At 45.2% G+C, this 24,496-nt stretch overlaps 1 protein-coding gene across 13 annotated transcripts in view; it reads left to right on the top strand.

Moving 5' to 3' along the window:
• Window positions 1–24,496, top strand: part of SIPA1L2 (signal induced proliferation associated 1 like 2) — a 249,055-nt gene that overhangs the window by 40,337 nt on the left and 184,222 nt on the right. For 11 of the 13 annotated variants that reach the window (XM_086381083.1, XM_086381091.1, XM_086381090.1 and 8 more), the window contains exon 1: window positions 7,467–7,602. The exons of the other annotated variants lie outside the window; for them this stretch is intronic. The gene's annotated coding sequence lies outside the window, so the exon portion shown is untranslated. Of the gene's footprint in view, window positions 1–7,466; window positions 7,603–24,496 lie in introns of those variants that run through there. 13 annotated transcript variants of the gene reach the window in all.

The raw sequence follows: 24,496 nt of genomic DNA on the forward strand, positions 1-24,496 counted from the left end.
ATATAAGTATGTCTTTAAAATTGTAACCTTTTCTAATATATTTTAAAGCCAACTTGCAAATAAACCAACTGTGATGCAAATTCAGTTATCCTGATGGAGGGGTGTGCGTGTGTATAGATACCACATGTTAATTTTAGCTGTGTTCCAAGACTCAAGAATGTTAGATCGCAGTGTCCTTTATGGAAAGTGGACTTGATGCTGTCACACATTCACAGATGTCGGGGTCTCTGACAGACTCAGTAAGTGGTGCCCTCTTGTCCTGCCCAGGCTTTGATGGAATTGGGAGCTATACACAAAGTAATAGTACAGGCCAAAATACTCATTTGTCACTGATGGAGGTTAAGTTGGAGGGCTCAGCTTGGGGTGAAAAGCGAGCGGTTCTGCTGAGAGAGTCTCAGGGTTAGGCCATGTCCCCGCAGAGCATGGGGCCCACGTGGGGCCCTGGGTCTGGGGAAGCTGCTGCCCCATCTGATCAGCTGCTCCATCTCAGGAGGGGAACAATTCCAGACCCATATGGAAGACACCCTCCTCACTAACAGTGGGCTCCTTCCAAACTCTCCTTCCCTCTATTGATTGTTTTAATATCTTGAAAGAAAATGTTAGTCTCTGAGTTGTGTCCTACTCTTTAAAACCCCATGGACTGTAGCCCTCCAGGCTCCTCTGTCCATGGGATTCTCCAGGCAAGAATACTGGAGTGGGTTGCCCTGCCCTCCTCCAGGGGATCTTCCTGACCCAGGGATCGAACCCAGGTCTCCTGCATTGCAGGCAGATTTTTACCATCTGAGCCACCAGAGAAGCTCTTTGATATCGTGTTTTTCCAAACAGATAAACTGTGTTTCATAGGTGTTTGTTGAAGTCAAATAGTAAAGCAGCATTCCCTTTCTCCGTATGAACATAGCTACTTTTAGTTGACCCCAAAAAGAGGAAACAAGCAGTGTTTTTTATTTATTTGTCTTTGGCTGTGCTGGGTCTCCGTTGCTGCGCGCAGGCTTTCTCTGGTTGGAGAGGCTTCTCTTGTTGCAGGGCGGGAGCTCTAGGCACACCGGCTTAGTTGCTCCTCAGCATCTGAGATCTTCCCAGACCAGGGATCGAACCCATGTCCCCTGCATTTGCTCTCATATTCTTAACCATTCAACCACCAAGGAAGACCAACAAGCAATGCTTTAACAGTTTATTTTTCTGGGACCAATTTTAAATGTTTCATGTTAACATGAATAAGTTCAGTGACCAAAGAATTATGTTAGGGTCCTTCCTGGTTTGCGATTTGGGACCCAGCCGTAGTCTGCTTAGGTCCAGTGCTGAGTTTGAGTTACTGTTAGCAAACCAGGCAGCAGTGGCTGTGGAAATATAGAGTTCATTTCACATAGTAAACACATGGGGCAGTTTTCCTGGGGCTATGAGAATGTAGGAAGACTGTTCCCAGGAATGCTGTTCATGTTTGGTGCTCTGTCATTAGGGAAGGCAGGTGAGTAAGACAGAGAGAGGTGAACTCAGAACATTGCGCTGTGTTCTGAGGTTGTCTGAACGGAGCATGAGTAGATCTGCTTCCAGACTCGCCCCTTGACTGGCTGGAATCTGGTTGGTGTTAAGGAAGACCTTTCTGGCTTTTCTCCCCCGCTGCTTCTGTGTACAGGCACCTCCCTCACCCCCCACCCCCAGCTTAAGACCTGGTTGGTGTTATAAATAACTTTTCTTCATAAAGGTGGCCCTCTGAGGGCATCATTAGGGAATCAGAGCAGTTGTAAAGGAGCAGTGAAAGTTGCAGGTCGTGGGATGTGCCAGCCCCCACGGAAGGCAGCGTGCACATTTACACTGACTGAGTCAGTGCTGAGGTTGCTGGTATTTGTGGATCCATTCATAATGAAACTAGGATTTTTCCTTTGAATTTTTAAAAAGAATACAACTCAAATTTCAAATGTCTCTGAAAGTCAGATGTTCCTCTTTTATTTTGAGAGCATGTTATTTGAGGGGGGAAAAGGTTGTTGCTACACAAACTCTAGTCCGATGGATGGAAATATATATGAACATAGTCCCTCCCCATCCCCCAGCCCCTCATGGAAAACTTAGACAGTGTATATGAAAGTCAGGATTCTGACAGCCCCTATTGTGGTGGGAGCACAATAGATTACTCTGGAAACCTCAAGTCCAGTTTGAGTTGGAGAGAATGAGATTAGTTAGCTTGCAGGGAAAGTGTCCAGGCCACCCGCCCTCTCTCCTTTATGAGGAAGGTGACAGCTGAAAAGAGCCAGGATCCGCCCTGTGGCAGCAGTGACAGTTGAGCACAAAGAGGGTGTGCTCCTGACCTCTGCCTGTCCTTGGTCCCTGCTCCTCCACGCAGTGGGGGTGGGGCTGGAGCAGTAGGGGGTGGGGGTAGGGAGGTGGGGGTGGGGGTGGGGGGTGGTTGTTGCAGGTTGAAACTTTTCACTATGTCTTCAGTTGTGCTTAGGGACCCAGACTTGGGCATTTTTCTCTTGGATGGTTTAATGTTCTTAGCCAGTTGATCAGAGGAAGTCTTTTGCTGCCCCAAGGCTTTGTGTTCTCTGGAAATTAAATGCAGGCGGGGTAGTAGTCTTTGTATGAATGAAAGGGAAGGACCCTGAGATCCAGCCTGACCCCTCCCTAGCCGGTCAAGCAGTGATTTCCACCAGCAGGGTGGATTTATACGAAGTGAAAAGTGGTCAGTGAGGTGACGCAGTGATGGACAGTGTGAGCGCCCAGCAGGAACCTGTTGCTTTCAGGTCGGAACTGGGCTTTGCTCATATTTCTTTCGTGGGATCACACTTGGCCGCACACTGGAAGCATGAGTGGGGTGCCCAGGCCCTGCCCCAGAGACTTTGATTAAATGGGATGAACCCCGTTCTGGCCCCAAGGGCCGCACCGCACCAGGACTGCCTGCAGGAGCTCTGGGCTGTCTTGTTCTGAGCATCCTGGCTCATTGCCTCTCTTCCTGGTTTTCAGACTTGAAGGTTTTCTAAAAGTTAAATGCTATTAGGTAATTTCAGGAGGCATTCTGACTAGCTCTGAGAGAGAGCTTATTTGGGACTGTCCTGGTGACCCAGCGGTTAAGGATCCATGCTTAACAGAGCCCACTCCAGTACTCTTGCCTGGAAAATCCCATGGATGGAGGAGCCTGGTCGGCTGCAGTCCATGGGGTTGCTAAGGGTCAGGCACGACTGAGTGACTTCACTTTCACTTTCATGCATTGGAGAAGGAAATGGCAACCCACTCCAGTATTCTTGCCTGGAGAATCCCAGGGATGGGGGAGCCTGGTGGGCTGCAGTCCATGGGGTCGCTAAGAGTCAGACACAACTGAGCGACTTCACTTTCACTTTTCACTTTCATGCATTGGAGAAGGAAATGGCAACTCGCTTCAGTGTTCTTGCCTGGAGAATCTCAGGGACAGAGGAGCCTGGTGGGCTGCTGTCTATGGGGTCGCACAGAGTCGGACACAACTGAAGCGACTTAGCAGCAGAAGCAGCTTAACAGAGCAATCTGTTTGGCAGAGGGCACAGGTTCAATCCATGGTCTGGGAACTAAGATCCCACATGCTGTGCAATGTGGTTAAAAAAAAAAAGAGGGCGCCTATTAAATTGAGGTGACTTAGGGCGTTTAGGGTTGTCAGCCTGGGAGGAACTGGGGCTGTTGATACAGTGGGCTTGATGTCCATGGGCTCTGTGCGTGTGGGGCTCAGTGGGTATGGGGCACTGTCTGTGAGGGCCTTGAGCATCCATGGATTTGGGTATTCTGGGCAGGGGACGTCCTTGAACCTGCACCCCATGGTATGAGGGGTGACTCGTTAGAGCAAAGCTGGGAAACGGGGATTTGAACTCCACTCCCTTCAGCACTGCTCCAAGGTGGTTCGTCCTGGAGGAGACTGAGGATGGAATCTGGGGGAGCAGCAGTTAGTTATACTGAGCCGTCTCCAGACAGAGCTGTTGGGGTGTGTGGCCCCGGAGCTCAGCGTGGGGTTGCCGTGGGAATCCCTGCCCTGCTCCTCCGAGTGCTGGCCAGTGTTTCCCCCGATCTGTGATCTTGGACGCCAGCTCTGCACTCAGCTTCATGTGTTTTCATTCTCTTCTGAGACCAGCTACTCAGTTTTATTCATTCACTTTACCCCTGTGGCCCACTTCACGGACTTTGCCGCTTTGGGCTCTGGCTATGATTTCCTTTTCCGTCTCCTTTGGTTCATGTTTTATACTCTTTTTTGTGTAGGTACGGGGAGGTCGTGGGAGGGGGCAATGGAGTGAGGGGGTTGGAAAACCAGAGGGGAGTGGGGTATTGAGAAATAACGGGACTGGAACCAGGCCGGTGCTTGATGGGAGGCTGGGGCCAGAGGGCAGAGGTCCCGCCCTTGGGCAGAGGGTCAGTCAGGGCAGCAGCTGAGCAGGGTTGACAGAGGGGCCTGAGTTTGCCTGTGTACGCTGGCACTGACCATTCCCATGAGCTCAATGTGCCTGCCTAGGCAGGGTCTCTGCCCTTGAAGTATCCACAGAGAGAAGACACCCCTTGGGTCAGGTGGTCCAGATATTTGCTTGCTGAAAGTCAAGTTTTCTAAAGCTCATCCTTCTAGCTCTGTGAATATTGCTTATTTCATGGGGAGGAGTCTTTTTTTTTTTTTTCTTTAATGAGATATCTTTATGTTGTTCTCTGTTTGGCTGAGAATTTCTATCTTTTCCTTTTATTTTGACAACTCGTTGGAAAATTCTTGCCACTCTGCTAACTTTCAAGATGCCTAGAAACATTTTATAGACAGTATGGAACGTTGCTGTCTGATCAGTTTAGTGAAACCATAAGAAATCACTTTATGAAAAGCACCCTAGAGACAGTAAATCTTTCCTAAGAGTTATTTCAGAATTCCTTAGTTTGCAGAGCTACTTTTTTAAAAACTATAATGTAGTCTGTGGGTCAGACCTTGAAAAGAACACCCCTAGTTAACGTCCTGCTGATGCTCAGAATATCTCAAAAGGAGGGCTGACGTTTTAGCCATAGGCTGAATGCATAGCCTGCCTGGCTCAGGCCACAGCAAGGACCCGGTGTACTCAGCCATCATTAGTGCTGCCATTAAGCAAACGTGCATTTCTTGACTGTCATATGGGAGTTTGACCAGATAATTCAGCGTGGCATTTTACAGACATCTTAATGAGAGAGTGGAGTGTTTGATTTTCAACTTTTTAGAAAGCCATCACCTTGTTTTTCTTAAACAAGGTGCTTTTGTATTTGTTATGAGTGTGTGAGATGAAATGTGATCATCTAAGTAGCCCCAGAGAAGACACGTCTTCAGAGTCATTTTGGAACTGGTGTCTGATTTTCTGAAGTCAATTTAGATTTACCTGTGTAAGTTCAGGCCTAGGATTGGGCCACTATCCTGAAAGTCTGAAGTCTTCAAGAAACTGAAAGTCTCTTGGCATTAATAGAATTAAATTAATAATAGAATTAAAAGGACTTGGGTCTTTCCCCCTGGTCCAGTGGTTAAAACTTTGCCTTCTGAAGCAGAGATGTAGGTTCGATCCCTGGTCAGGGAGCTAAGATCCACATGCCTCATAGCCAAAAATCCAAAACATAAAACAGAGACAATATTACAACACGTTCAATTTAAAAATGGTCCACATTAAAAAAAAAAAAATCTTAAAAAAATTACAAGAAACTTATTTTATTAGTAACTGTCTTTGTCTTCTCTTCTGTTTTTCTAGTTGTAAAACAACAGAGAAGTCTGAAATACATGATTTAAGGAGAGAGGCATTTTCATTTCAGTTTTTTTTTTTTTCCCTTCTTTTGCTCAGAACATATGGAAAGGATAAACTCAAGTTTGAAATATTAGTGCTCATTTTTATTTTATATCAGAAATTAGTTGTTGCTAGTTTCCTAAGGTTCTTTAAGGAATAGTTGGAAAGGTTCTGAAAAATAACATTTTTTCCCTAAATTCTAGAAGACTTATCAATTGACCAAGCTTTCGGTCAACAATAAACATTCCTTTCTTTGATGATTCAGAGTTTTTCTTAGTCTTCTGATGCCATAGGGCCAGAAGTGCCGAGACAGCTTGCTGAACCAGCTTTTGTTTTACTTTCACATATAAACCAAAGGCTATTTTGATTTCAGGTCAGCAGTCTCGATTTATAATAGAATATGACTTACTTTTTAGACGTGAGCATTTTAGGTGGCCCACAGTTGTTTTGGAAAACAAGTGGCAGGTGGTCCCATTCAGCTTTACCCGTTGAGATGCGTTTACCTCCCCGAGATGGAGCGAAAGTAATTGTATCTGGCAGAGAGCAGAGTCAGATTGTCTTCACTGCTAATTATTCACCGACTTCCATCTCTGCAGCTTCCCATTTTAATTCAGACAGTAAGTGTCTGCAAATGTCTGTGCTAAATATTCTCTTGCTATCAGACAGCCTCGAAGAGTGTGTGTGCACGTCTGTGTCTAAGAATTGATAATTTTCCTTCTTTTCCTTCTCTTTCTCTGCTGGTTTATTTGTAGTAAGTTAGTGGAAATAGATAATCACGTCATCTTTTCCCCCCAATTCTGGTGGCCACTTTCCAGCACTGATTAGTCCACTGAATTAGGAGGATGTCCCTCTTCCAGAAGCACCCATGGAAGGCGGGGCTTGGAGACAGCTGTTACCATTTCAACTGTGTTTATTTTCTCAAAGAAGAGTCTCACTTAATATATTCTAGAAATGAAATTCTCATGTGACTTTGGATCCTCTGGAGTAAGGATCATTTAGATTTGTAGCCCAGGCCCATCGGTTGTTTAAATAGAAATCACCTCCGTCACTGACTTCCTGGTCAGCTTGGAGTCTTGGTGCAAGGATCCTGAAGCATTTGCTCATCTCATGTCTATCAGGGACCATCCCTTTTTGATTTTCTTAGACTCAGTCCTGTTGTGGCCTCACTGGGGAGACTTGAAGGCTGAGAGAGAGCCACGCCAGTGGATAAACTGCACTGAGACGGCTTAAGGCCAAAAGGCAGAGGTGCTAGACAGCCAGGCAGGGCCAGGTTAAAGGTTAAGCTGGTGTCTGTCTAGAGACCCAGCTGGAGGCAGCCACAGCCTTGTGCGCTGGGAGCGCCTTTGTGGCAGGTCCCTGCACGCCTTGCTGTCCTGTCTGGGCCAGTGGGAGCCCCTGGCCCCCACCCGTCCCCCGGTCCCCTGTGCCTGGGCAGACTTGGGGTAGAGAAAGAGGTGACAGGCAGCTCAAGGCCAACTTGTCCCCTTGCTTAGGACTGATTCCAGCCCCATGCTGACCAGCATGGAAAATTTCAGCTCTTCTTTTTTCCTTTTTTTTTAAACCACCTCCCTGAAATGTAAACAGTTGAATTATTTTCCAGTTTGGTCAGGGAAGCAGAGAATCACGTGTGTAATATTTTTGTAATAGGCAGAGTTACTCATTTTTGTTTTACTAAGTCTTTCCCTTCAAATAACCCTTGGCTGTTTTCTCATCCTTCCCGTTTGGGCTGAAACCTTCACACAGGACACCGGAGGGGCCAGCACGTCCAGGAGAGATGGAGACCACTCTGCCACCAGCTCTGAAAACAACCCCAGTCCTTTAAGTACCATGTTCTGACTCACCGGCTTTGCCTTTAAGTAGACTTTCGGCTTGTTTAAGGGTTAGTACCTCTTGTTTGTGAACTATATTGAGGACACAACAGCACAGCTGTTCCTGTTTGTATTGTTGTGGTTTAAATGATGCATTTCAGTTCTCTCTTTCAGGGGTTACTTCTCTCTCTACTCTGCTTCCTCTAGTGCCTGGTAATGAATTTGCTGTTTGATACTGTGATTTTGGTATGCTGTTATTTGGAAGAGAGTTTTTCCTCTTTTGTGATGGTGCACGTGTAGGAGGGAAGGCAGCCATGACCTTGTGTGTGACAACTTCTGTGACCTGGGCCCAACCCTGCCAGCTTCGGGGAGCCAGGCTCCTTTTCAGGAAGTTGGTAGGGCTGGGCTCTGAATTAGCATCTGACATCAAATCCATTGTGTTTTTTCTCTATACCTTCCTCTTTCTAGAAAGGGATGTGTATGAACTCAAAATGTCCCTCTTCCTCCAGCAGTTTCGTTGATACTGATGCTTTCGCTGAGTTGTGTTTCTTTTCCTTCTTCTTTCTCTTTCTTTAGGTTTTGAACTGTGGCTTAAATCATTTACACTCTCCACCCTCCTCTTGGGCACAAAAGTAAATCGAGCCTTATGGAATCTCACTGCTCAAACTGGTGACAGCCACATTTTAGAGAACTCAAAAAGAGCCACGATGGGCATTCTTGAGATAAATTGTTGGGGCTGTGAGTAGCAGGCCTGATGGAACCCCTGAGATGGGGGTGGGCGAGTGTCAGGCCATGAGGACAGCGTCGTGTCCCACTGTGTGGTCCCATAAGGTGTCGGGGGACCTTATTTCCTTGGCGTGAGGGGATGGAGAGGTGATATCCCAGGCATGCACGGGGCTGGCATCCCTGGATTGCAGATGCTTTCACGTGGGCTTTAGAGACCTGCAGAGGAAGCCTCTGCCTGTGCAGTGATGACCTTACTGTATTGCTTGAGGTGCTCAATCCTAAAGTAGTGAGTCTTGAGCTGCTGCAAGAATGTCCACTTAGCTGTGCAAGTATTTCAAGAATGCTTTCCTGTGTGTGTGTGTGTGTTCAGTCGCTCAGTCGTGTCCGACTCTTTGTGACCCCATGGACTGGAGCTCATTAGACTCCTCTGTCCGTGGGATTCTCTAGGCAAGAATACTGGAGTGGGTTGCCATTTCCTTCTCCAGAGTATCTTCCTGATCCCCCCACCAGGGATCGAACCCGAATCTCCTACACTGGCAGGAGGATTCTTTACCATTGAGCCACCAGGGAAGCCATGCTTTCCTAAGATAATGAATGTTCTCTGTTAATCTTCATGGACTTAAAGCATTCCACTTTTACCAGTGAAAATATAGGAATATGCTTGTAGTCTTGGGCTGAGTTTAGTACAGCGGATTCATTCTAAGATCCCATAGTGATGTTGTTGAATTGTCAGAGAACTGAGAAAACAGTGAAAAACAGCCAAGTCTGAAATCCAGTGGAAAATAGATTCTTTGCCCAGTTAAGTGTCTGATAACTGAGTTATTTGTTAGTTATATCAACGGTATTTTTAGGAGTCAGTATCTATCTCATCCTTAGGTTTCCAGTTATTTTGATTCTTCAACAGACGCTAAAGGATACAAGGACCATGGGACTGGAAAAAAATTTTTTTCTACAGAGATTAGACTAACTGAATCTTACTATGGTAATTAATTGGCAGAAAATCAATAATTCATCAAGAAGTCTCTCAGCCAGTGGTGGCAAAAGACAGTGCAGTGAATGCTGGTGAATTTAGGAGAATGTACAAGTGTCAGTGAGCTAATTGGGTCAATTTACATACAGTGTACTGTATTGTCAGACAAGACTAGTCATTTGGGAAATTTGTATGAGGTTACTGGAGACCGAAATGTTAAAATACTTTAACTATTTGTCTGTCCCTAAAGAGAAGCTTGGACTGCAAGGAGATCCAACCAGTCCATTCTGAAGGAGATCAGCCCTGGGATTTCTTTGGAAGAAATGATGCTAAAGCTGAAACTCCAGTACTTTGGCCACTTCATGTGAAGAGTTGACTCATTGGAAAAGACTCTGATGCTGGGAGGGATTGGGGGCAGGAGGAGAAGGGGACGACAGAGGATGAGATGGCTGGATGGCATCACTGACTCGATGGATGTGAGTCTGAGTGAACTCTGGGAGATGGTGATGGACAGGGAGGCCTGGGGTGCTGCGATTCATGGGGTTGCAAAGAGTCGGACATGACTGAGCGACTGAACTGAACTGAAAGAGAAGCCTCAAGAAGTGCATATTTGGGTAAATGAGTAAAGTGAAACTGCCGTTTTTGCATTGTCCTCTGATTAAGAAATGTTAGTTTATTTGTTTTAAAGAAAGCAAGTAAATTTTTTTCTCAAATTTGTTTTCTTGTGTGAGTTGCCATCTAAAAGTTACTTTTTTTTTTTAAGAAAATTTAAAGAATCATTTATTTTTGGTGGCACTGGGTCTTCTTTGCTATGTGCAGGTTTTCTCTAGTTGCAGCCACTGGGGCTCCTCTTCACTGCAGTGCGCGGGCTTCTCAATGCCGGGGCTTCTCTTCCTGCAGAACTCAGGCTCTGGGCGCGTGGGCTTCAGTAGAGGTGGCTCTTGGGCTCTAGAGGGTGGGCTCAGTAGTTGTGACACACAGGCCTAGTTGCTTCGAGACATGAGGAATCTTTCTGGACCAGGGGTAGAACCCGTGTCCCTAGCACTGGCAGGTAGATTCTTATCCACTATGCTGCCAGGGAAGTCTTAAAAGTTCTTTTTAAAATGTTTTAGTCTTAGAATCTTTTTATACTCTTAAAAATTATTGAGAGCTTTAAGGAGCTTTTATGTATGTAACAAATATCTTTTGATATTTATTCTGTTAGGAATAAAATCCAAGAAAAAATTTAAAAGGTCATTATTAAATTTAAAAAATAACAAACCAACTGCTTGTTAACGTAAATACCAGTTTTATGAGAAGTAACCATTTTCTGAAACGAAAGAAACCTGGTTGAGAAGAGTGCTTTATAATTTTTTGCAAACATTGCTAATATCTGGCTTAACGGAAGACAGCTGCATTATCTCATCTTATACCTACATTCATTCTGATATAATGATTGTTTTGGTTTTCATGTATGAAGAAAATCCAGCCCCACACGATAATGTAGATGCACAGGGGGAGTGTTTTAATACCTTTTTAGAGTAATGTGGATTCTTTAATGCTGTGCTAAACGAGTGATACTTTCTTAAAGGTTGGTTGAGATATAAATTTTGAAACCTGATCTATGAACTTTTAAAACCCTATTCCATATATGATTGTGAATATCATGCGTTGGTCATTTGGAAAATCTCCCAAATGTTGATATATATAATTTTTCATAAATTTGCAAAAATATCATTTTGCAAAAGTTATCTCACCAGTGAGAAAATATATATAGGGAAGTTGTCAGTTCAGTTCAGTTCAGTTTTTCAGTTGTGTCCGACTCTTTATGACCCCATGATCCACAGCACGCCAGGCCTCCCTGTCCATCACCAACTCCCGGAGTCCACCCAAACCCATGTCCATCGAGTTGGTGATGCCATCCAACCGTCTCATCCTCTGTCATCCCCTTCTCCTCCTGCCCTCAATCCCTCCCAGCATCAGGGTCTTTTCCAATGAGTCAGCTCTTCGCATGAGGTGGCCGAAGGATTGGAGTTTCAGCTTCAACATCAGTCCTTCCAATGAACACCCAGGACTGATCTCCTTCAGAATGGACTGGTTGGATCTGCTTGCAGCCCAAGGGACTCTCAAGAGTCTTCTCCAACACCACAGTTCAAAAGCATCAATTCTTCGGTGCTCAGCTTTCTTTGTAGTCCAGCTGTCACATCCATACATGACCACTGGAAAAACCATAGCCTTAACTAGACGGACCTTTGTTGGCAAAGTAATGTCTCTGTTTTTTAATATGCTGTCTAGGTTGGTCATAGCTTTGCTTCCAAGGAGTAAGCGTCTTTTAATTTAATGGCTGCAATCACCATCTGCAGTGATTTTGGAGCCCAGAAAGATAAAGTCAGCTACTGTTTCCACTGTTTCCCCATCTATTTGCCGTGAAGTGATGGGACCAGATGCCATGATCTTCGTTTTTTGAATGTTGAGCTTTAAGCCAACTTTTTCACTCTCCTCTTTCACTTTCATCAAGAGGTTTTTTAGTTCCTCTTCACTTTCTGCCATAAGGGTGATGTCATCTGCATATCTGAGGTTATTGATATTGCTCCCGGCAATCTTTATTCCAGCTGGTGCTTCCTCTACCTCCATGTTTTTTTACCTTTTGGCTGTACACACGGAATGTGGGATCTTAGTTCCCAGACCAGGGATCAAACCTGTGCCCCATGCATTGGCAGCAAGGAGTCTTAACCACTGGACCACCAGGGAAGTCCCCCTGGCTTCGTTTCTTTTCTATAAAATGTCTTCCAAAGAGCCATGTCTGAATCACCCCGGTTTGTATATCATGCCTTCAAGTAAAAGTGGATGTTTCATGAAAAAGTGGCTCATTTGCCCCTCCGCGTGGTCTCCCAGGTGTTTTTCCTGGAAACCCCTGCTGCCTGTGGCATGTAGCTTTTGCTGTGTGCTGCCCTTTCATGCACAGAATGTTGAAAAGCTTGCACTCCAGGACTGAGCTTTGATAAAATTATTTTTCTTCTTTATCAAGAAGACCCTCCTTTTACCTGATCATTTTAGCTGCCGCTGTGCAGCACAGTTACTGGTACAGTTTGGACCACTGCCTTGTGCTAACATGCCGGCAGTTTTACATACGGTTACTTCTGTACTGTGGATGCAGCCAAACAGGCAAATAGTGTCTGAGGGTCATCATGAAAGTATTTTGACCTCACAGATCTCTTGGACCAGCCTTTAGGATGCCAGCAGGGCCATGCTGCTGCTGCTAAGTCGCTTCAGTCGTGTCCGACTCTGTGCGACCCCATAGACGGCAGCCCACCAGGCTCCCCCGTCCCTGGGATTCTCCAGGCAAGAACACTGGAGTGGGTTGCCATTTCCTTCTCCAATGCATGAAAGTGAAAAGTGAAAGTGAAGTCGCTCTGTCGTGCCCGACTCTTAGCAACCCCATGGACTGCAGCCTTCCAGGCTCCTCCATCCATGGGATTTTCCAGGCAAGAGTACTGGAGTGGGGTGCCATTGCCTTCTCCGAGCAGGGCCATAGTTTACACTTTTGAGGGTTGTTGCTTTAAGACCTTTGGGGAAATTGCCAAAGGCAGCAGGAGCTAGACCTGGCTTGTCCTAATTGAGGATTCCAGAAATGAGATGGATCACATACAGTGTGCTGGGTGGTGTAGGGGCAGGCGAGGCGTGCAGATTGCTGGAAAATGGGGCTTTTGTTGCGGACATCACTTCATGCACCCTGAATATCTAAGTCAGTGCCTGGTATGTTATGCAAGAAATATAGGTAGTCCTTTGATAATTAGACTAAGAGTGAATAGTAGCTGACTTTATTTTCTGGGCTCCAAAATCACTGCAGATGGTGACTGCAGCCATGACATTAAAAGACACTTACTCCTTGGAAGCAAAGTTATGACCAACCTAGACAGCATATTAAACAGCAGAGATGTTACTTTGCCAATAAAGGTCCGTGTAGTCAAGGCTATGGTTTTTTCAGTAGTCATGTATGGATGTGAGAGTTGGACTATAAAGAAAGCTGAGCACCGAAGAATTGATGCTTTTAAACTGTGGTCTTGGAGAAGACTCTTGAGAGTCCCTTGGACTGCAAGGAAATCCAACCAGTCCATTTTGAAGGAGATCAGCCCTGAGTGTTCACTGGAAGGACTGATGTTGAAGCTGAAACTGCAGTACTCTGGCTACCTGATGCGAAGAGCTGACTCATTGAAAAAGACCCTGATGCTGGGAGGGATTGAGGGCAGGAAGAGAAGGGGATGACAGAGTATGAGATGGCTGGATTGCATCACTGACTCAATGGACATGAGTTTGAGTAAACTCCGGGAGTTGGTGATGGACAGGGAGGCCTTGCGTGCTGTGGTCCATGGGGTCGCAAAGAGTCGGACATGACTGAGTGACTGAACTGAAATTGAATGGGATCATAAATTCAGTGTTTTTTTTTAAATCAAGTTTATTAAAGTATGCACATACATGCTAAGTTGCTTCAGTCGTGTCCAACTCTTTGCAACCCTAAGAACTGTAGCCCACCAATCTCATCTGTCCATGGGATTCTCCAGGCAAGAATTCTAGAGTGGGTAGCTGTTCCCTTCTCCAGGTCATCTTCCCAACTCAGGTATTGAACCCATGTCTCTTACATGTCCTGCCTTGGCAGGCAGGTTCTTTACCACTAGCACCACCTGGGAAGCCCTATCAAAGTACATCTTTTACTTGTATATTTTATAGGTAACAAAAAAGTTGAGAAATATTAGTTGCACGCCCTTCCCATCCCAGGCTCTGCTGTGATACCATAATCTTACTTCGTCCTCTGGCCTTTGCGGTCTGTCTCCTGCTCCATGGAGGTCCCCATCCCAGCTGTGCAGACCCACCTCAGCAGTGATAACTGCAGCCCTGTTCGATTTTACCTAAAAGAGCTGACAGTGGTTTTTCCCGATTGGGGGATGCACCCCAGCGTAAAGGCTGGGTCAGGTTGCTCGTGAAGTCGGTTTTGCTGTGTGGCAGTGCCCTTCACGCCTGTGTTCCTGGTGTTCTTGCTCTGTGGCTAGGTGGTTTGGCAGTTTCCTTTGTTTTCTATGTGTGAGGTATCAGAAGTTTGTTGTTCCTGGGTGTTTCCAGAAGAGAGGGATTTCCCTGCCCAGAAGAATGCCTTGTTGTGTCTGTCAATGCTTTTCTTTGTTCTCCCTTTAAGGAAGTTTATCTTGGTGATAGTGAGGACTAATTTATACTCACGTGGGTTAGAATTACTGCCTTTGGAAGGTTATGTGTGTATGCATGCATGTGTGCTAAGTCGCTGCATGAAGCGAAGTGAAGTGAAGTCGCTCAGTCGTGTCCAACTCTTCGCAACCCCATGGACTGTAGTCCACCAGGCTCCTTGGTCCATGGGATTTTCCAGGCGTGAATACTGGAGTGGGTTGCCATTTCCTTCTCTAGGGGATCTTCCCAACCCAGGGATTGAACCCAGGTCTCCCACATTGTAGGCAGACGCTTTACCATCTGAGCTACCAGGGAAGCCCGCTAAGTCACTCCAGTCGTGTCTAACTCTTTGTGACCCGGTGGACTGTAGCCTGCCAGGCTCCTCTGTCTGTGGGATTCTCCAGGCAAGAATGCTGGAGTGGGTAGCCATGCCCTCCTCCAGGGGATCTTCCTGACACGGACTGAACATGTCTCCTGCATTGGCAAACAGGTTCTTTACCCAGTGAGCCACCTGAGAAGCCTTGTGTGTGATTATATACATAAACACACATATATGTATGCATATGTATATATGTATGTTGTTGTTTAGTCGCTAAGTCATGTTTGAATCTTTAGGACCCCCTGGACTGTAGCCTGCCAGACTCCTCTGTGCATGGGATTTTCCAGGCATTCTTGGAATGGGTTGCCATTTCCTTCTCCAAGGGATCTTCCCAACACAGGGATTGAACCTGTGTCTCATGCATTGGCAGGTGGATTCTTTACCTCTGAATCACTTGGGAAGCCCAATGTATGTATGTATATATAAACAAATAAATTTAAATTATCCAGGATAGCTGGTTATTAGTGAGTTGGTATTTTGCTCCATTTTATTTTTCTCTCCAGTTTTCTGATTTTGTGTGATGATTTGGGGTGCTCTTCCTGTGAACCAGGAATGCTCAGGTTGGAGTGAGTCTTTTAGAGCCTGTTGAGATAAGGCCCCATTTCCGTCTGCTCTTCCTATTAGGAATCCCCAGTCAGAGAGGCATCATGAGGTGATGCAGTTGTCTAGATAAAATTAAAATATCCAATGAAATATGAATGAGTACCTTATGGGACATCTGCTCCTGAAGATGTGTACAAGAGAAACCTAGAGACATGCTGTGTTATGACTGTCTTTTTGGTTGATTTCACTGTGATAAAGACAGGACCCAAGTGATGGAGAAAGTAGCAGAGGACAGTGTGGACAGAACTGCATCCATCCCCACTGTCCTGTCTCCTCATTGTCCTAAGCAAACAGACAAGGTTTTCAGGAGGAATCAACTCTTGTGTTTTTCTTTCATGTGAAATTTTTCTGAATTAGCTGATGAAGCCAAGCTCAGTAAATATTATCTTCATTTTGGGTTGTTCTTTTGTTTTGAAATGTCATTCCAACTCTATTCCCTATGTAGTTTTCTCTTTATTACTATTATTATTTTTATAGATTAGAGGTACTACCTTTTTCAGTCTTGCTTACCACATTTTTCTTCCTTTGATCCCATAAAATGTTTCATTCAGTTCAGCGGACCTATGTGAAGTGTGTACAAGTCAATAGCTATGTATGACCAAACCTCACATCTTTGTGTTCCACTGCAAGCCCTAAGATTTGCATGTTCAGTACCAGCACCCCTTTGTCTGTGCTTTTTTCCCTCATTTGGTTATTGGGATGAAGGGAACCTTGTTGTAGAGAATGAGTCTCTGAGGACAGTTTCTTCCTGCTTGTCTCTTTGTATTGTTTCATTGTTGTAGTTATTTACTCTTTTGTTTGTGCACAGGGTCTCAGGTATCAAGTTGTTGGCTCCTTTGGAGTAGAAAGACATTTTGGAGGTGAGAGAAATAGTACAGAAGGGAGAGGAGGAGAAGGGATATTAGAGAAAAAAGATTATTCCTCCTTGACCAGTTTCCATTTATGCAAAATTCTCAACCTTTGGCCTGTCTCTCCCCAGCCCCCATCCCACTTAACTTAGAAACTGTACCTCTTCATCTCTGCTTGTATAATAAAGCCTATATTGTTCTGTGATGATATATAATATCATGATGACTTCCCTAGATACGCTTGTAAAATAACTCCTTTATTGGAGAAAATAGAGACTTAGCTAGAAAATAAGCATTAGCCTCTAGACAAGCACAGTTTGCTGACTGTTCTAGAACTGTCACCTAAATATCTGATATATTGGACTGAGAAAACTGATAGATGTTAGGTTTTCTTGAAACCAGGGGATAAACTAAGTGGATGGTTAGAGGGTAGTCGCTTTTGTTACATTTCAAGTGGTTTCATTGGATGTTTTTCTCGAAATTGTGTATCAGTTACAGGAGTTAGCTTTGCATTTTCTGTTTTTATGTATATAAAATAAAGATCTGTATCTTGGTTGAATAGATACATAATTGTTTAAAATCTGGACAATTTGAAGTAATGGGGCTTTAAGGAAATACATCCTTATCACTTAGTAAATATTTGATACATATCAGCTATAATACCTTCCTTTTCTCTCCCAAACATGACAGCATAGTTATTATGTAACTTAGCACTGACAGATTTATTTCTTCTGCCCTAGATGTGGCCAAACCTGTAACAGATACATCCATACCAATTTATTTTCCCTCCCTCATTTTCCTTCTGTCTGGCTTGCCCAGCTCATCATAGATTTCCATCTTGTGTATTGTGTTAGTAACAATTTAAATGTGATTCAAGAAATTTATCTGAGAATGGGTTCTGTCCCTTTCAATGTAGGAGAATAGAGACAACACTCCTAGCAAAGTTACCATTTGGGACATTTTTATCTTTTATGGATGCCTGTAGTCTTTTGTTTGAATGTAGACTTTCTTAGCTTATTAATGCTTGCTAACTGTATCTGTTTTCAAAAATAGAGGATGTACTTGAATTGTACAGATTTGTTTAATCCTTTCCTCCTGGCTTCGCAGGTGGTGCAGTGGTAGAGAACCTGCCTGCCAGTGCAGGAGATGCAGGAGACGTAGGTTTGATCCCTGGGTTAGGAAGATCTCCTGGAGAAGGAAATGGCAGCCCACTCCAGTATTCTTGCTTGGAGAATTCCATGGACGGAGGAGCCTGGCGGGCTACAGTCGATGGGGGCTCACTGAGCTGGACACAACGGAGCACACAAGAGTGTGCTTTACCAAGACACCAAGTGTTCATAATAGAGGATCCCTCAGTCTTAAAATCACATCCTAACATCATTAATGAGAACTGTGTTCTGCCTGTAGAGAGTGTGGGAAGTCACGGGACTGTGAGTAGGCTTCATTTGGTAATGGGTGCTCCTAAAATTGGATCAATCTTTAACTCCTAAAATAACTAACATAATTCATAGCAGCACTATTCACAATAGCAAGACAGGGAAGCAACCTGAATGTTCATCAACAGATGTATGGAGATGTGGTAAGGGCTTTCTGGAGGTCCAGAGTTAAGACTGTGCCTTCCAGTGCAGGGGGTGCAGGTTTGATCCCTGGACAGGGAGCTAAGACCCCACAAATCTTGAGGCCCAAGTGAAACATAAAACAGAAGCAGTACTGTAACAGACTCAGTAAAGACTTTAAAAGTAGTCCGTGTTAAAAAAAAATCTTAAAAAAAGATGTGATATGTATGTATGTATATATGTGTATACACAAGAGAATATTCAGTTCAGTTCAGTTCAGTCTCTCAGTCATGTCGGACTCTTTGCGACCCCATGAATCACAGCACGCCAGGCCTCCCTGTCCATCACCAACTCCCGGAGTTCACTCAAACTCATGTCCATCGAATTGGTGATGCCATCCCGCCATCTCATCCTCTGTCGTCCCCTTCTCCTCCTGCCCCCAATCCCTCCCAGCATCAGGGTCTTTTCCAGTGAGTCAACTCTTGGCATGAGGTGGCCAAAGTATTGGAGTTTCAGCTTCAACATCAGTCCTTCCAATGAACACTCAGGGCTGATCTCCTTTAGGATGGACTGGTTGGATCTCCTTGCAGTCCAAGGGACTCTCAAGAGTCTTCTCCAACACCACAGTTCAAAAGCATCAATTCTTTAGTGCTCAGCTTTCTTCACAGTCCAACTCTCACATCCATACATGACTACTGGAAAAACCATAGCCTTGACTAGACGGACCTTTGTTGGCAAAGTAATGTCTCTGCTTTTCAATATGCTATCTAGGTTGATCATAACTTTCCTTCCAAGGAGTAAGTGTCTTTTAATTTCATGGCTGCAATCACCATCTGCAGAGAATATTACTCAGCCATAAAAAACAATGAAATAATGCCATTTTCAGCAACATGAACGGACCTAGAGATTATCATACTAAGCAAAATAAGCTAGACAGCCTAATACCTTATGATATAAAGTATATCTAAGTTATCTATAAGTGCAATCTAAGTTATGTTAGAAATAAATGTATCTACAAAACAAAAATAGACTCACAGATATAGAGAATAGACTGTGGTTGGTGATGGGGAAGGGATGGATTTGGAGTTAGGGATTAGCATATGCAAACTACTATGTATAGGATGTATAAACAAGATCCTGCTGTATAGCACAGGGAACTATATTCAGTATCCTGTGATAAACAATAATGGAAAAGAATATGAAAATTTATATATATTTACAACTGAATCACTTTGCTATCCTGCAGAAATTAAACAACACTGTACATTATACTTCTGTAAAATTAAGTTTAACAAAAAGATAATGAACATAAAACACCACCTTAAGAAATGATGTTTTCTTATTTGTAATGTCTTGCTTGTCTTCATGCAGATGATACTGCATACTAGCCAGTGATGGAACAAGAATCTGTTTCAGTTGAACATACCGAGTTCAGTGTCCTGTTTTCCTGAATAGGTATCCTTATGGGGATGCACATGAATTCATCATGTACGTCTTTCTGATAGTAAAATTGTTGCTGGTTCCCATGTTAATATTATCTTATTATTCATTATGTTTTACACACTGGGTAAAGGAGAGCAGTGTTCACCGAAAAGTGTCAGGACTTTCCGCTGCTCCACCCTCTACCTAAGGAATCGGAAAACAATTCTCTGGGTGTATGAGCAAGGGTGGAAGTGCAGGGACCTGGAAGGCTGGCTGGAGAGATTGTTGGTGGCTTGGTTGCCTTGGCTGAGAGTTTGGACTTTGTGGTGCTGGAGCAGTTCAAGCTTTTTAGCTTTAATTAGCAGGAGATATATTGGCTCCCAGGCATCTTCGTTATTTATCTTATTTGTGAGAAATATTGAAAGATCCCAGAGTATTTCCTCCACCATATCAAGGCCATTCTAATAGTCATGGTAATTTTTTCTTCAACATTACAGAAAAATTAATGTAATAAATGTATGGCAAGGGATACAGACTTTGAATTAATTGTACCATCATCCTCAGCAAATGTAAGCTTATCCACTTTTGAGTATTCATTTCACCAACTGTTCATTGATTACCTGCTGTGCCTAAGGCTTCTGCTCATTAAATTGACTTTTTTGTAAATAAATCACATATGAGACAGACTGAAAAATGTTAAGAGCAAAAGCAGAAGCTACAAGTAATGATCTTCTGGGGGCATAGAGAGGAAGCATTGTCTAGAAAGTTTTCTTGGAAACTTTCCCCCCTAGAGATGTCTGAAGAAGTTCTATGAGAGTGAAGGCTGCTGGTAGTTTGGGTGATGGGAACAGTTTGATAAAAGGGGCAGAAACAAGAGACCTCAGGACATATTTGTTTGGGAAAGGTCATTTACTGCAGGCTATGACTGTCAGATCAAAGGTGCTTGGGTCCACCTTATATAATTATTTGAAGGTTATTTTGAGGTTGAAGTTATGCATGGTGCAGTTGTGAGCAGGTACACTCATCTGGACTATTGGTTATGAATGACAGAAACCCAATTTATACCATCTTAGGCAGAAAAGGAAAGGTTGTACTCAAGTGATTGGGATGGTTTGGGAGCAGCATACTTTAGATGCTGCTGGATCCAGGGGTCCAGCATTGGCCTGGAAACTCTCTCTCTGTTGTATCTTGACTCCCCTCCTCTGTTTTGCCGGGTCTTGAGTGCTTTCCATGGGATCAGCAGGATGGCGGCCAGCAACTCACATCCTCCTGGCTTAGCTTCCTCAGTGGAAACTGACTTCCATGTCCCAAGATCTCTGCATTATCCCAGAAAACATGTAGACAGCTTGCTTTGGTTCTCCACCCTGATCTAGCCACTGAGGTGAAGGGGAGAGCTTGTTCCCTGAGTGGCCCAGGGGCAGGGGCCCCTTTTGGTGGTAGAAGGTGGGGTGCTGGGCAGACAGCGCCTGCGAGCCTAGTGTCGGTGGTGCGGGCAGGCATGTGAGGGACAGTAGGCTGATACCCAGGTTGTGAGCAGGGATGGAGCAAGGGCTTGTGGGAAGGGTGTGAGCTCTTTTCTAAGTAGAGTTAGGGGTACCGGTGGGTCTTCCATGTGGCAGCTGACTGATGGGGCTCAGAGAGACGGGAATGGCTGGTGTGGTCCCCAAATAAGCCACTGATGAAAGACATAGATGTAGAGTAGGCAAGCCCACTGGGGAGGAGCAGATACTAGGTAGAATCATGTGCAGCCTTTTCAGGTTGCCGTGTTGGTGATTTCCTGTGGCTTAGCCTGTCCTGTGGGAATTCCATTTGAAAATGCCCAGTGTTTTCCCTAGGCACACACCTACCCCTGTTCTTACTCTCCCTGGCGCTCAAGCCAGTAACTTTTTCCTTTCCTCTTTCCTGCTTCTTCTCTTCTTTACCCCTCCTACTCCTCTTCCCTTCTTTCTTCTCTTTCTGGAAAATACTTACCAGGTGCTTCTAAAGTGAAAAATACGGTGCTTAGTACTGCCTATGCTGTCATGAACCAGACCTGGTCCCTGCCCTCCTGAGGGCTTCCCAGATGGCGCTAGTGGTAAAGAACCTGCTTGCCAATGCGGGAGACCTAAGAGACTCAGGTTTGACCCCTGGAGAGGAAATGGCAACCCACTCCAGTTTTTTTTTTTGCCTGGAGAATCCTATGGACAGAGAAGCTTGCTAGGCTATGGTCCATTGGGTTGAAAAGAGTCAGATACGACTGAAGTGACTTAGCACGTATGCCAGTCTCCTGAAGTCTAGACTCAGAAGCGAGTGTTTAGGGCTTGATGGAGTTCTCTGTGAGCAGTGGTGTTGGTGTTGTGGGGTTTGTTTGGGATTTTCCATGAGGTTTGCAGAGGCATCCAAGTCCTAAATTCTTCCTCACTCACCCTGGGGCTGGGATGGGGGGGAGGAGAAGGCCTGCATGGGTGTTGGATACACGTGTACAAATTTTCCTGACAAAATGAGGGAGGGGACAGAGCTCCCCTGACTCCGCACACCCTTGCTGTGTTCCAGCCGCTCCAGTGTCACCTACTCTCTCCACGTCTCGCTCCCAGCTGAAGTTTGGCCCCCTCCTCAGCCCTCGCTCCAGTGTCACCTACTCTCTCCACGTCTCGCTCCCAGCTGAAGTTTGGCCCCCTCCTCAGCCCTCGCTCCAGTGTCACCTACTCTCTCCACGTCTCGCTCCCAGCTGAAGTTTGGCCCCTCCTCAGCCCTCGCTCCAGTGTCACCTACTCTCTCCACGTCTCGCTCCCAGCTGAAGTTTGGCCCCTCCTCAGCCCTCGCTCCAGTGTCACCTACTCTCTCCACGTCTCGCTCCCAGCTGAAGTTTGGCCCCTCCTCAGCCCTCTCACAGTGCCTCCCAGAGACTGTTCCATCATGTTCTGTTGGCACTTGGCCCCCGTCTTCTATGGAGTGGCTGGCTTGCTCCATCAGGCAGAAAGCTGCATGTGGCAACAGCTCCTAATAGTGCTGAGGAAAGGGTTTGAGTGCTGAGGTGTTAAAGGAACAGTGTTAAATGTTAGAGTAACTGCAAAGGGATTCTGTTTCCAGTTTCTTTCTCTGTTCTTATCTCTACCCAACTTAGAAAAAAACCCAAAAAACTGGGGTAAATATGCAGTGGAATATTATTCAGCCTTAAAAAATGAGGTCATCCTGTCCTGTGACCACATGGATGAGCCTAGAGGACATCATGCTCCCGGAGGATAAGAACTGCGTGAATCCACTTAAAATAATCAGACTCAGAGAAGCAGAGCAGGATGGTGGTTGCCAGGGGCTGGGTAGGAGAGGAAACGGGCAGTTACAGTCCAGTGGGTCTAACGTTTCAGTCACATACATACAAGGAATAAGTTCTAGAGTCTGCTGTGCAGTGTTACGCTTGTAATTCAGTATTGAATTGTGCACTTAAATGTGTTATGATGGTGGATCTCATGTTAAGTCTTCTTTTGTTGTTTAGTCGCCAAGTTGTGTCCAACTCTTTGTGACTCCATGGACTGCAGCACACCAGACCTCCCTGTCCCTCACTATCTCTCCATTGAGTTGGTAATACCATCCAACCATCTAATCCTCTGTCAACCTCTTCTCCTGCCTTTAATCTTGCCCAGCATCGGGGTCTTTTCCAATGAGTCAGCATTCTTAGCACAGTTAGGAAAAAAAAAAGTGTGTGTCTGTGTGTGTCTGTGTGTGTGTGTGTGTGTGTATAAGCAGCCACCAAAGGGGGAAAATAAGAACAGTCCCTGAGCGACAGCAGTGCTTTGTGTTGGGCACACTGAAATCACAGTGTGACTTGAGGGGTGAGGAAATGTCTCGGGTTGAGAGTCTCATTGCACTGACCTGATTCACAGTGAAAACAGACTCCTCTGACTGGCCAGTTATTTGCTCAAAGTTTGTAGCATATGTTTTAACACTGAGCTGACATCGTGTTCGTGATTTAGACATCGCTGTGGCCTGGACACTGGTGTTAGAGAGCACTGGGGCTGTGTGTGTGTGTGTGTACAAATATTGAGACAGGCCTGGTTACTGGTGCTGCTGAGTGGTCACTAGTGTTGAATGCTGGACACTGACAGGTGAGCTGATGTCCAGAATGCATTTCCGGGAGCAAGTGGCATCATCTGATGTTTATCTACAGAATCCCCCATGATTCAGAAGTTCTCTCCCTGTGTGATTGGCTGTTTGAATCTGGGCCTGGGTGCATATCCATGTGGACTGTGCTTCTGGAGTGGGTGAGGTTTGGGTTCGGGTTCTTGGCCTACTGATGATGGGGAGGTGTGACCATGGCTCATGGCCTTGGCAGAGGTTCACCGACTGGCCCCCGGGCCCTGATGCAGGGCAGTAAGAGGCGGGAACCCTGCTGCTCAAGACCAAGGGTCGCAGGTGCATGGATAGAAATCCGCATTGATGACTTGGACCCTCGAAGGCATCTCATTATTTTGAGAGGAGTTTTTATTTTTAAGTTAAAAATGCAAGAATAAAACTTGGCCATTCTCTGATGCTGGCTGGCTTGCTTGCCCTGGAGTACTAACAAGCATGTCCTTATAGTCAATGGAGAAATGGTGATTTTTGAGCCGGAGGGAATATTTGTATTCTTCACAGTGGAAAGAAAATATTTGCCTTCACTTTCTCAGAAGCTGGTTTCACTAGGGAAACAGCTGAAGAACCTGCTGGTGGAGACAAAGGGCCGGGCTGCCCTGCGCCTGCAGACACAGTTTTCTGGCAGAGCTTCTGGCTGAGGTGTGAGGGGCCTCTCTGGGCAGCGGGTGGAGGAGGAAGGTCCCTCTTCCTGATCCTCTGTGACGGACCCCGCCGAGGTCTGCGGCTTGGGAAGGCCGCGCTGCAAGAAAAATGTCCTTTTTTTCTCCAGAGCCAAAACAATAGCTAGTTCCCTCATATAAACCACCTGCTTGGTAGGAAATGGAGCACAACTCTCAAGTCCCCAGTGCCACTCAGAGGATTTGTGGTTTCCCTTCCTGTCTGTAAACAAAAGCAGCTGGTTACAAGAGCCGGGCATTAATTGTTTACAGGATGTTTGCTGTACCAAAGGAAGGAAAAGTGCCTTTTACAGAGTTGCAGTCATTGTGTGGGGGGTATTAGCACATAATTTAAGGGTGAAGAGAAATTAACTACATGATACTTAGTCATGAAACGCAGATGGTTTAATCAGGAGGATTTTTGAAGACTTATTTTGTACACTAAAGTTGAGGGTTTTATAGTGAATCAGCATAAAAAATGTAGAGCCTCTGTAGAGGAAAAAAAAAGATTCTTAAAAGTTTG

The sequence above is a fragment of the Bos grunniens genome, chromosome 28 (genome assembly GCF_055505025.1).
Source record: "Bos grunniens cultivar Pamir isolate PY7600 chromosome 28, Bosgru_T2T1.0, whole genome shotgun sequence".
Classification (NCBI taxonomy): domain Eukaryota; kingdom Metazoa; phylum Chordata; class Mammalia; order Artiodactyla; family Bovidae; genus Bos; species Bos grunniens.